Source organism: Engystomops pustulosus, chromosome 4 (genome assembly GCF_040894005.1).
Source record: "Engystomops pustulosus chromosome 4, aEngPut4.maternal, whole genome shotgun sequence".
NCBI classification, from domain to species: Eukaryota; Metazoa; Chordata; class Amphibia; order Anura; family Leptodactylidae; genus Engystomops; species Engystomops pustulosus.
The window spans coordinates 72370514-72383322 of NC_092414.1; the positions used below are offsets into that span (position 1 = coordinate 72370514).

The 12809-nt window shown below is 39.5% G+C and overlaps 1 long non-coding RNA gene across 2 annotated transcripts in view; it reads left to right on the forward strand.

Moving 5' to 3' along the window:
• The window catches only part of LOC140126604 (uncharacterized), a 23355-nt gene continuing 10546 nt past the window's right edge, over positions 1-12809 (forward strand). Inside the window, exons 1-3 of one of the 2 annotated variants that reach the window (XR_011854860.1) lie at positions 1-66; positions 4868-4941; positions 11297-11419. This is a non-coding gene — a long non-coding RNA (uncharacterized lncRNA). The remainder of the gene's footprint in view (positions 67-4867; positions 4942-11296; positions 11420-12809) is intronic. The other variant, XR_011854861.1, reaches the window with a different exon arrangement.

Genomic DNA, 12809 nt, shown 5'->3' on the forward strand with positions numbered 1-12809 from the left:
CCTTTTCATGTGCAATAACGGTTAACAGCAGTTGTCAACAAAAGTTCACTCGCCATCAGGACACTGGTAGAGTAACTTAAACTACCTTTTCATATGTAGTTAAGGCTGTTGTCCACCGACGTCCACCATAAGGGCACTGGCAGAGCAGATTTAACTCCTTATTCCTTATTATTATTATTATTATTATGAAAGTTACTTTACAAGTATCCTATAGAGCTATTATAGGACCTAGGTTATATCTATTCCAAGATTAACCCCTTTTTTGTTCTTGCGTTTCCATTTTTCACTCCCCACTCAAAAATCTGTGTACAGAGCTGTATGGTTCTGCACAACAGGATTGTTTTCCATATTTTAGACCCGCTAGGGTTCCTGAACTCTAAGGGGTCTGAACAAATCTGCAATACTACAGTACCATAATAGACGATCCAATCCAATGACAGCTCCCACACAGATGTACCGTTCCATCCTGGTGTGTTAAGGGGATAATGTATGCCATATTTCCATAGATGCTTCAATGTTAGCCAACAAGAAAGTAATTACTTTCCTGTAATTATTAAAGGAATTACTCAAGTCATGCAAATTAAGAAGGCAACACTAGTAAGGTATGTGGTGATGTCAAACAAATCTGAAATTGGGTATGGGACCCTAAAACTGATCAACCATTGCTGGTGCCCACAATGATCTGTAGAAATGCTTAGTTAAGAGGCCTAATCTCAGACTGAAAGGTCGAGTACTTTTATTCCTTTGTAATTGATAAAATAATCTGGTCTTGTCTAATACAGAATTACGGTATATGGTTATTCTGTAGAAAAAGAAAGTATACAAAATAATCTAAAGTTCACATTAATCACAAGATACGGTTGATTATAAGGTCAAGGATCTTCTTTCCCTGTCCTTGACTAAGGTCTTTTCTCAAGATAAGATATCAAAATGGAGTAATAAATTCTTAAGAGACTCTCATATACCTGAATTATCCATGGGAGGATTTATACCTCTAAATACATGGACTTTCATATTACAGAAGGATCCACCTCCACCCTTATGTTTATGGAGGCTGTCAGATTTCATGCATGGTATACAACTCCACAACACATTACGAAACCGTAGTGGTGTTTGCAAAATGCTTATTTACCATGTAATTAATTTTAGGAGTGAACTGTTCAATTAAATTAAAACATTTTATGTATAATCAACGTTTATTAGGATAATATGTAGGTAGTGGCATTATATGACTGATCACACAGGATTAGGTACATTATAAAACACACATGCTCATGGGAAATGGGAGCACTTAAGACTGGGGACTGGTTGGCTAAAAGAGCAATGGAGTACGCAATTTATGAAAGGAGCAGGTTTTGGAATACCTGGGAGCTTAGATACATGTCCCATGGGGCCCATGTAGTGCTCATCTTACCCGGGTCTGCAGAGGTATTGGCCACCAACTCCTCCATTCTACGATGAAGCCGAACTTCTGAAGCCACTCGACCACCGTGGGAGGATGAGGGCTCTTCCAATGTCTTGGGATTACGGTGCTTGCTGCAGCTAATTGAAAACATCTTGAAGCGGTTTATCAGGAATTTATATTGATGACCTATTTGCAATGATGGATGGGGGGCACACCTGGCTCCTGCATCTATCAGCTGTTTTGCCAATGTAATGAAAGTGAAAGGGAGTCATGGCTGCAGTGATGACTTCCAGCCCCACCATGGACATGAAACATGATACTTCCAAGACTGTGCCCTGTGTTTACATCAGGCCAATCAACTGATCAATGGGGAGAGGGGGGGGGCAGGTGATAAGCTATCAATCTAAATTCTAGTTCTCGTGTGTCTGACACCAGAGGTCTTGCCCTTTTTACTATATTCCTCAAATCATTGAAATCCATTGCCACCGCCAAGCTTTCTCAGTCCAAGGACTACTCATTCCCCTGGTGGGCAACTTGCAACTGACCAATTTTGCTTCCTTCAAACAGGGCTTGAGGACCCTCATGCCTAGCATTTGCACTGTGATTTATGCCACTGGACTCCGCCCCATGTCAAAATTCACAGGTCAATTTAGGACCTCTCCTAAAAGGTGATTTGTCTATTTTCAACTCCACATCATTATCTCCACATCTGTGTCCCTTATTCCAGCTCCATGAATCCTACACTCCATTTGCGAATCTATGTCTCTTGTCCTCTGTTCCCTCATACACCACTTCTTTGGTTTATAGCAAATTGGTAGCTTGAGAGACAGTGGATTCAAGGCTAACCCATGTTTAGCAGTGGAAGAGAGACCTGGGATGGTCACTTATGGACATGCATTGGTGCAAGTCACACAAGTTAGTCTCTTTCCCACTCCATGAACTAAACTACTTGGTATAGGATCCCTGATTAGTTGCACAAGATGTTCTAGAGGTCTCTGAGGCTTGTTGGTAGTTGTGGGGACAGGGTGGTGGCCACGCATCATATCTAGTAATAGTGTCCTCAAGTGGCAGGCTTTAGGGTGCTTTCTCCTAACAGTACAATGACATAGGCAAGGAGTTGGCCCTTTTGTCTATGTTTGCTGGTTTTTGGCCAATTTCAAAAGGGTTGTTTCATCAATCACTTAATGCACAAGTAGATCAACCTGGGTGCTTTGGATCATGTACAGGTACCAGGCCAGTTTGAATACCTGGTGGTCTACTGGTAGCACTGCCCATCTGTATGATCCGGATCACAAATAATACCCATGTAATGTAATTGATATGTGGATGTATAGCAATGACATCACTAAAGACTCCAAACAAGTGTGCAAAGCCTTGCATATACCTGGGAAAAAGTAAAATATAGCAGTGGTATGTTTAGTGTATGCAAGATTTGACAAATGTGTGATATGAGGGACCGTAGTCACTTGTAGACTAGAAAGTACTAAATGTGCCCCAGCTATCACAGTGGCTGGATGATAAATCTGGCACATCTTTTGACTGCACACTAAGTTCAAAGAACCTTTTAGCTTAGTTTACAGTAAAAAAAATATCCAAAATTTGAAACTCTTTGATGCACAGTACCATGTTTTAAATGGAACCAGTCAGGTTGCCCACAAAGAAAAAAAAATAACTTATATACTCGACTCAGTCTGGATCTCACAGTGCCTGCAAAGTGATGCATCTGCGAATGTAACAGGGGTATCTATATAATGAAGCGTCATGAAGCCAAAGGGTACGGCTTCACTGATTCACAGAAATCACCAGAAATTACATGGCCTTTATAGTGGCCATGGGGAGAGCTCCAGCAGGATTTAGAACCCTAAACAACAGGTCAATCACACTGACAGGTTCTCTTTAGGTTACTATCACTAATCCCCACACTTTTCACAATCAGCCATTGACAGAGAAGGAAAACACATTGTTAAAACAAGTTATAATAAATGTAATAATAATTAATAATATTAAGGTGATGAGCCCCAAAACTAACCTAGGTATTATTCATAATACAGCTATGTAATGCTACTTCCAGTTTATGGTATGTTATATGTTGACAGTTTTGTCTCAAAGATGGTTATATTACATAATTATTTTTTTAAATATCATTCATCAACAGGTAAGGCTGCATTCACACAAATGCATGCCCGTCCGGCCATGACCAGGTTGGCACACATCAGGGGCGCTGGAGAGGAGGAGTCAGCCCTGCTCACCCCTCCCCTCTCCATAGAAAATAGAGCCGTACAGCCTTTCTTACGGTCAAAGATAGAGGATACTCTATCTTCTTTGCAGCACACGTAGTGCTCACTGCACTGAGCCTGTGCGCCATAGACTCCTATGGGGAAAGTTTAATACGCCCGATATACTTTCCTAATACGTTCATGGAATGCAGCCTAAGTAACATACCTTTAAATACTATAGAGTAGGCAATACAAAACACATGTTATCCACCCTAACTTTAAAAAAGCAATGGTTCGGTACCTCTGTTATTTCTGTTTTGTCTTTGGGTATGAGGTAAATTTCAAAATTAATTTATACTCATTTATACTCTTAATCCTGCATCACGTCATAAGGCCTCTTCTAGGTGATTCTTGATGTCAAGGGAGCTGCCTTACAAGGTAGCTAAAAGAGGCGTGGTTTTCCTTATTCCATCCTGGAAAACTTATTTGCATATTTTCCCAGAATCCCCTAATGGAACGTCCAAGTCTCCGCACGCCTACTTGGAGGCCTAATTAGCAGTCTCCGTAAGGAGAACTCTTATTTCCCGACCAAATTCCCTCCAGCATTAGACACCATCTAGTCCATATTTAGCTATTTTGCTAACACTCCATCACCTTTAGATAGTTTATTTTGTTTATTTTTTCCAGCAAATATTTTGGCAAAATATGTTCTACATTGTTGCTGTTAAAATCACACCATTTCCTGCATAACAAAGCCAAATAATAATTACATCTAAAACAAAATTACGGCTATGTTGGAAATCATTAACTCTGCTCTCAGTAACTTTTTACCTGTTGATTTCAAATTTTGATGTTGATTTAGATTTGTTTTCTTTACATGTTCTCCTTGACTGGTTACCAACATTTCTACTAATTTTGAAACATAATGACCATGATTCACTCACCATGGATTTAAACAGAAATGGTTACATACGTAGGAGCAGAGAGAATTTTGTTTTCCTATAATACAGTAATCCAAGTTTCCCCATATGTGGTTTTTCCACTCCAGTATATGATTCCAGACAGAGAGGCTGCAATGTAACAACATACTGTCATCACTTTACTTTCCATGTAAATTAAACTAAAAACATAGATCAATTCATGCCTCTGTGTAGGAGAGTGTTTTGTGACCTTCAACATGCATGTAGATTATTTTCCACAATAAAAAATGAAAGGTATTCACTTTGGGATATTGTTATTTTTCTAGATCTGTGGTTGATGAGCGAAGCAGTTTATCTTTGACCTTTTCAGCACTCAGTACAAACAAGCTTACTCATACAAGTAAGTTCAAATTCCATTTACCTATATCTGTTTTCCACATCTCATCATGACGCTAACTGACATCATATGTAAGGGAGAGAGGCTTGGGTTGCGTAGATGTAATATAATTCGTTTTTTCCCACTGTGAATATATTTACGTTCATCCAGGGTCGGACTAGCCCAGCGGTGGATACACTGGGGCCGATTTATCAAGTGTCTGAAAGTCAGAATATTTCCAGTTGCCCATGGCAACCCATCACAGCTCAGTTTTCATTTTACCAGTGCTCATGAATATTTTAAAGGGGAGCTGTGATTGGTTGCCATAGGCAACTGGAAATATTCTGACTTTCAGACACTTGATAAATCTGCCCCACTGTGTCTCTGTTCATTCCCACAGAAGGCCCCTGCCACTGATGACAATAGTACTCGATGAGGTCGGAATCAGCCTCTCAAAATCTTTCACTTATCTCAAGCCATCTTTAGTAGGCAAATGTTATTGAAACCAAGTATGACACGGCTGGGAGACCTCCCTTGCACACCTCACACTCTCAACCTAGATGCGAGGCCATGTGATGACATTATCACACTGCCGCACATCCTGTATCCTTCTTTCCTGACACCTGCTGTAGCAACAAGCAAGGAGGGAGAAAGAGAAAGCACCATCTTAGGTAATTAGATTTTATTTTTACTTGCCACAATTTTGGGGAGGGGCTATATGGAAACTATATGGGGCCCTGGTGATAAATAGATAGAGGACACAATATGGAAAGGGGATAAGGAGGCACAGAAAATGCTATGGATGGGGGGACACTATATAGAACAAATGGGGAACATCATATAGAATAGATGGGGGACTCTATATAGAGTAGATGAGGGACACTATATAGAGTAGATGAGGGAGAAAATATAGAATAGATGGGGTCTTAGCATATAGAATAGATGGGGTGACAGTATATAGAATGGATAAGGTGACAGTATATAGAATGGATCGGAGAACATCATATTGAACAAATAGAGGACAGTATATAGAATAGATGATTGGGTTGTATATAGAATAGATGGTGGTACAGTATATAGAATAGATGGGGTATAGTATATAGAATCAATGGGGGATCAGTATATAGAACAGATAGGGGGCAGTATATAGAATAGATGGGGACACTATATAGAGTAGATGAGGGACACTATATAGAGTAGATGAGGGAGAAAATATAGAATAGATGGGGTCTTAGCATATAGAATAGATGGGGTGACAGTATATAGAATGGATAAGTTGACAGTATATAGAATGGATCGGAGAACATCATATTGAACAAATAGAGGACAGTATATAGAATAGAGGATTGGGTTGTATATAGAATAGATGGTGGTGTACAGTATATAGAATAGATGGGGTATAGTATATAGAATCAATGGGGGATCAGTATATCAGATAGGGGGCAGTATATAGAATAGATGGGGACAGTTTATAGTGTACCTCCGTGTGCCCCAGCCAGCCTGCACGACAACTCACCTATCCCGGCCCCAGGGGCAGTCTCTGCGATGCCTGCACACAACCCTTGTCTCCTAGGGCGGGCTCTGTAAAATTTAAATGGCCAGCGCGGCAGTAATTGCCGCTGGCCAGCTGCCTACCCTGATAAATTCCAGACCCTTCCTGTGTCCCCTGCTGGATCTTAGTCTTATAGAAACCTTGTTCCTGATGCCCTGTGCGTTTATCCTGATTTCCCATTGTGACCTCGATTTCGCTCCTGACCTCGCTCCTGTGCTGCCTATCCTGACCCTCTGCTACGTCCCCGACTCTGATCCTGTGCTGTCTCGAACTCCTGCCTGTCCCCGACCACGACCTTGCCTTACGATTCTGTACTTTGTCTTGGCCACTACCGCGGATAAAGTCGCACCTGTGGAACGACCTGGTGGTACCACACCGCAAGTCCAACCTGCTTTGCGGTGGGCTCTGGTGAAAACCTGCTACCACTTAGGCTCCGGTCTCAGGTGTCCGCAGTTGTACAGAGGATCCACTACAATATATATATATATATATATCTATATATATATATATATATATATATATATATATATATATATATATATATATATTTGAGGGGTTGCAGTATAATCTTTGATATATACACAGGGGAATAGAATGGTTTGTTTATGGGGGCTACATTTGTTTGTGGTGTCAGTTGTGGTATTTTTAGGGGTGCAGTGTGGAGAAGCCAGCTGCAAGAAGCCATTAACTGGTGGAAACTTCTGTGGTGAGAGAAGTCTTCACACAGTTCCAGACCTGAAGAAGCCCTGTCACCTGTTAGTACAACTTCTGCTGATCATTCTGATTGTTATTTCCAGTGCCATGAGAAATCTGTGCATGTGGTGCTGTTACCCCAAAGGGGTGTGGGATGGTTATTGTCATCAGTTATTATTGATGACAGCATTTGGTAATTGGTAACACTGATTCTGAGTGCCGACATGTACATTCCTAACCAAAGTCCAGTCACCAGCAGAAAGCCCAGGGAACTAGGGGTAATTCTTATAACTGCCAACAACATCAATGCCCTAACATTACATCCCCACCACATTGATACAGATATATTATCGTGTCTGTGCCAGTTTTTGTCTACAATTACACTAAAAAGAAGGTCTTTAGAGCTTGCACATGTAATAATTATAATAATTCTTTATTTATATACCATCTACAGATTACACAGTGCTGCACAAAGTATGCCAAATTGGTCCCTGTCCCCATGGGACTCTATTTAAACAACCTACCAGTATGTTTTGGAGTGTGGGAAACAAACTCTTTGCCGATGTTGACCTGGGTTGGACTTGAATCCAGGACTCCAGCGCTGACCCTGCTTTAGCAGAATTTGAAGGCTGGTCAAGAACATTATAGGAATGTAGGTTATTTGTGTCGATTTTAGTGGGACTGGGCGACCATCTTTTATGGTGTTTGGTGTTTTGGTGTCACCAAGTGCAGAATGCGGTCATGGATTTCAATCTTTTTGTTAGAATCTATAGCCCTCCACCAGAGTTATGATTTATGCTTCTGTCATTTCAGTTGCATGTGTATAGGGAAAGGGAGGTACAAGACGCATAGATGTCAGCAGTACCAATTATCTAAAGTGTAATGGCTGCTTAATTTACATTACAACCATAATCGGGGATTGTGAAATGTCTAAACATAAATCCACAGGCTGAACTTGCATAGTTGTCATCCATGATCTTTTTCCTTAATCCCTTTTTAAAAACAAGCATCCCTTTAAGACTTGGATGGAAAGTGACTTATGTTTTGCTGAATAAATACACTTTGAGTCTCTCCTGCTTGTTATGACAACTGATGGTAGGACAAGACTCCATTAGAGAGATTTGTAGTTACATGCACTGTTCAAGCCTTTTTTTATATAAGTTCTAAACTATTCCTAAATTGTATTCCAGGTCTATTTTTGCTGCAGTTTTAAATCATTGTTTTAAGTGTCGAAAATTGAATTCTCCGATCATCATTTACAAACAACTGTATTGATCAAGAGAAGCATTTCCCAGTAAATTTTTGAATGCTTAAAAAAAACTTGTAAATGGTATTGTGAAATGCATGTACATTTTTGAAAAAGTCAGTTTAACATACTGGGGCACATTTAATAAGAATGGTTCAAACTGCACTAAGTGTGACTTGCCTGTGTATAATGCAGGGTGCACCAGATTCATAATTTCTGGCGCCCGTTCTTCATGAATATGGCACTCCCTGAACTGGGCCGACAGTTTTTTTCTGGTCTATCTTTAACATGGGGCGTGCAATACACTTCTGCTGGCGCACGGTCCAACTGAGCACCGGAACGCCCCATAATTTCTGTTGCTTGATGCCTAGTGCAACTGTGCCACCAAATGGTCGTGTGCGACACATTTGTGGTGCAGATACTTTTTAAATACCTGTACAAGCAGAAAACTGATGCAAAGCCCTTAGTAAATGTTCCTTACTGTATGCTATTTTTAAATTAAAGGAAATCTACCATCAAAATCAAGCATGATAGACCAAGGGCAGTTTACTCATAGATCCAGGCACCGTGACTGTGGTAATTTTCTTATATTTGTTATCAATGGCCTCCTTACTGTTAAAATCAACTTTTAATATGCCCTGAGCCCTCTTCATACACAGGTGGGGTTTGTTGCATATTGCAGCAAACCCCCACTGCTAATAACCGTGGTCATAGCTTGCAACGATGACGGCTATTAACTATTCCGATGCGGCTGGCAAAACTGTATTACAGTAGTTAATTGTAAGAAATAGTAAAAAAAAAAAAAAGTAAAAAAAAGTAAAAAAAATAATTTTAAAAAGTAAAAAACCTAAAAGTTCAAAGATATAAAATGTAATAAACAGAAAAAAATCATAGACACAATAGGTATCACTGCATCCCAAAATGCCCAATCGATCAAAATATAAAAATAGTATTTTTCACAAGAATTTTTCCACATTTGGAATTTTTTTCCAGCTTCCCAGTACAAAGCACGGAATAATAAATAATGCGACGGAGAAGTAAAATTTGCTATGCTCAAAATAAGCTCTTACATAGCTCTGTACATGGAAAAATGAAAAAAGTTATAGATCTTTGAAGGTGGAGAGTAAGAAATGAGCGAAAAAAACCCCATGTCCTTAAGGGGTTAAGGTTGGTAGGGGCCCCTTGGCGCAAAATCTGGTGGGGGCTTCTATTGAATGTAGTCCAAACAGGGAACAGCAGTCTCTATAAACAGCTCCACAGCAATAACTATATAAAGCCTTCTGAGCAATCACTATATACAGCTCCCCCAGCAATTGCTTTATACAGCTCTCAGTAATCACTTTATACAGCTCCCCCAGCAATCACTGCATACAGTCCCCCAGTAATTACTATATATAGTCCCACAGCATTAAGTATATACAGCCTTTCTATAATAACTATATACAGCCCCCCTATAATAACTATATACAGCCTCCCATAATAACTATATACAGTACCCCTATAACTATATACAGCCCCTCTATAACTATATACAGTCTCCTTATCATAACTGTATACAGTCCCCAATAATAACTATATACAGCCCCCCTATAATAACTATATCCAGCCTCCTTATAACTATATACAGTCCCCCTAGAATAACTATATACAGTCCTCCTATAATAACTTTATATACAGGCCCCTATAATAACTATATACACCCCCTATAATAACTATACATATATATAGACCGAAGTCGGGGCACATCTGCTAGATATGCCCCGGGGACCCCGGACCCAAATACACTGTGGGCGAGGTATTGCCCACATTTGGTGGGGGCCCATTTAAGGGCAAAGTTTTGGGGAACCCCTATGGCTCACGCCCAGGGCACCCCCCTTCTAATCTGGCCCTGATTACGTATCACAACTAGTCCTGGAGCCAACAAGAGGGGGGGCACTGCTGTACCTTATCCTAACCAACAGAACTGACAGGGTTTCAAAATTACATGTTGGGGGGAACCTGGTTAATAGTGACCACAATATTGTTGATTTTGTATTATGCTTTCCTAAGAGAGTTAGTGGAGGGGCAACAAATACTTTAAATTTCAGGAGGGCACATTTTCTGCAGCTAAGGGAAGACCTTATGGGCATAAACTGGGACAATGTATTCAAAGACAAAAGCACCCAAAAAAATTGGACTTTTTCACAAATGTTTTGTGAGAAACATATACCATATGGGAAAAAGCATAAGAGTAACAAGAAAAAGCCAGTGTAGTTCACTAGTACTGTAAGAAGAGCAATAAGTGAGAAAGATTTAAGGTACTGAAACATAAAGGTAGAAATAAGGCATTTACAGGATTATAGAGAGAAAAATAAATCCCATAAAAAGCTGATAAAGGCTGCAAAAATAGAGAAGGAAAGAAATATTGCCAAGGAGAGCAGAAATAATCCCAAATTATTTTTCATGTACATGGAGTCCACGTAAGTTGAATTTGTTCTTAAGATGAATTTGTATGTAAGCCGGAACTGTATATTTTATATTTGTAACCCTAGTAAAAAAAATGTTTGGTCTCTGTAACAATTGGATTTTAACAAATGTTGGGTTGTCATAAGAACCAGGATTAACTATAAAGCTTCATTACAGACACCTTTGATAACTGTTATAGCTGATCATTGTAGCCTAGGGCTAAAGTACAGAAAATTACCAACATCCAGAGGTCTGCAAGTCGGTGTTAAACTAAAAACGGAGAGTGTGGACCCTCTGTGGAATAACCTAAGGGGTCATGGTTGAAGTAATGAGGAAAGGGCCAATCTACTGAATGTCACCTTATCAACTATCTTTACCCAGGAAAATCCTCTGCTGGAAGAAAGAATGAGGAATAATGTAAATTACTTTTGGAATGTCAACAGTTTAACCAAGGAAGAGGTACAGCGCCGCCTCACGACCACTAAGATTGACAAATCACTGGGGCCAGATGGCATAGGGCCGGAGACAAAGCTGAAGACAGAAGACCTGCAGGGGGAGTCAAAAAGGTGAGCACATTTTTTGTGCTGAAAAACATGGCTTATAATCACATATATACGATATATTCTATATTTATAAAAGATATACAGTAAATACCATGACCCCCAATATCTTTGTGAGTTCTTTAAATAACTGTAATAAAAATAAAGTACAGTATGCTTGGGTATTGGATGACACAAGTATCACACACGTATCATTGTATCTCTGCTGCCTCTTTTCTAAGTTGTCTGCTGTCTGCACACTTGTGTGTTCTTATGATACATAAGAACATGTTGGTTTTTTGGTGGTGTGAGTTTGCATCTTTTGGGGTTTTTTGCGACTTTTAAGGAGCATGTATGGAAGTAAGTATGGGTCAGTTGAACTTTGAATTGTGCATAAAAAGTCTCAAAAAGTCTCATAAGTCTCATGAAAAGGCACAAAAACATCTGTCTTGCAAATATACATTAGGAACACTGGCATAGGCACAAACAAATAGGTGCAAATATTAAATAAAATGTGCAAAAAGGAAAGATACATGTCCCTAATGACTAGTTTCATAATTATAATCTGAATTAAATTGCGGTAACATGAAAGGACATAAAGGTCACAATGAAAGAATAATAATAGAGACCCCACTGACTTGTGTGTACAAACTAATGTGTCCAACCAAAAGAAGTGTCAATGTGATTCACAACTCTCTAGTAGAAAACACAAAACTGCTTGAAAAAGTAACGTTTACTAACCTTGTGTCACTCAAAGGGTGAAGAGTCAAGTAAAGGTCATCACAAAGTGATGGTCACAGAAAAGCTTGTAGTGTAACTTTATCATGATGAATTCTGGGAGAAGTCTGAAGACCTCAGGCTTACCAAGTATCTTGGTATTCATTCAAAGCATATACTTAAAGGAAATCTACCACTTGATTTCATGCATTATGAACCAAACATACCTTGAGAATTCTGTAGCTACACTGATACAGGCACATATCTTGTTTAATCCTGGTGATTTTGCTGAAAAAAACAACTATAAAATTATGATAATTAAGCTCTGACGCTTCTGTGGTGGGGCTCTGCGGTTCTCCTCTCACATTAACCCCTACGGGACTCTTTTGGCCTTTAGGACGTAGTCCCATTTTTCAAATCTGCCTTGTGTATCAAGGGGATTTTGAGATTGTTTTCTCGTTACACATTGTACTTCAAATGAATGACTTAATTGACTGTGAAAGGCCTAAATAATAGCTAGAATTGTTAATGACCGCATTATGGAAACTACACACCTCAACGTATGAAAAACCACTTTTAAGAAGTTTGTTAGCCCTTTATGTGTTTTATCGGGGTTAAAACAAAATGGAGGTGTGGTCTACAAATTGTAATATTTTTTGACAATACATTCATTTTGGGTGCAAAAATTAAACATTTGTAA